Here is a 677-nt window from a genome sequence, read left to right on the forward strand (position 1 = left end):
CCAAATCTTGGAAACAACCAAGATGCCCATCACCTGAGGAATGGTTGAAAAAGATGTGGTATTTTTACACAATGGACTATTATTCAGCTATTAAGGATGATGAAGTTGAAGCCTTTATATTGAAGAGGATGCCACTTGAACATATACTCATAAGTGAAATAAACCAGACACACTTGTGTAAGTATCATATAGTTTCCCTAAGATAAGTACTCAAAAGAAGAAATACAAATAGGAAGGTATAGTACAAGTAAAAGGAAAGAAGGATCTCAAGGACTAAGTAATCAAGAGAGGGAAAGGAGAAGAGCTAGGAAACATGAATAAGTCAAGTCATACAGTTATATGTAGAAGATCGGCAAGGCAATGATCCTGAGAATCTCAAGAAGTTTTTTGAATCTAGCAGTTAATTGGAAAAATTCTCACCCTACTAACGATATATACTGATACCTGTGAACTAAGCTACTGTACTGCAGATGGTAATTTGTAATAGTAGTTTCATGCTTGGAGAACCTGTCATTTTGGTCTTCTGAATAAGGGTTGCTTGTCATGACATGCCAGTTGCTGCTATGATGTCTCTTGGGTAGATGGTTATTCAAAAAGTAGGGTGTGGTGAATTAAAGTAAGGGACAAGAAAAGGAATATTGTGGGACTGTCCTGCTTCAAAGTTGTACATGGTGAGA

This window comes from Octodon degus, unplaced genomic scaffold (assembly GCF_000260255.1).
Source record: "Octodon degus isolate 3935 unplaced genomic scaffold, OctDeg1.0 scaffold00204, whole genome shotgun sequence".
NCBI lineage: Eukaryota > Metazoa > Chordata > Mammalia > Rodentia > Octodontidae > Octodon > Octodon degus.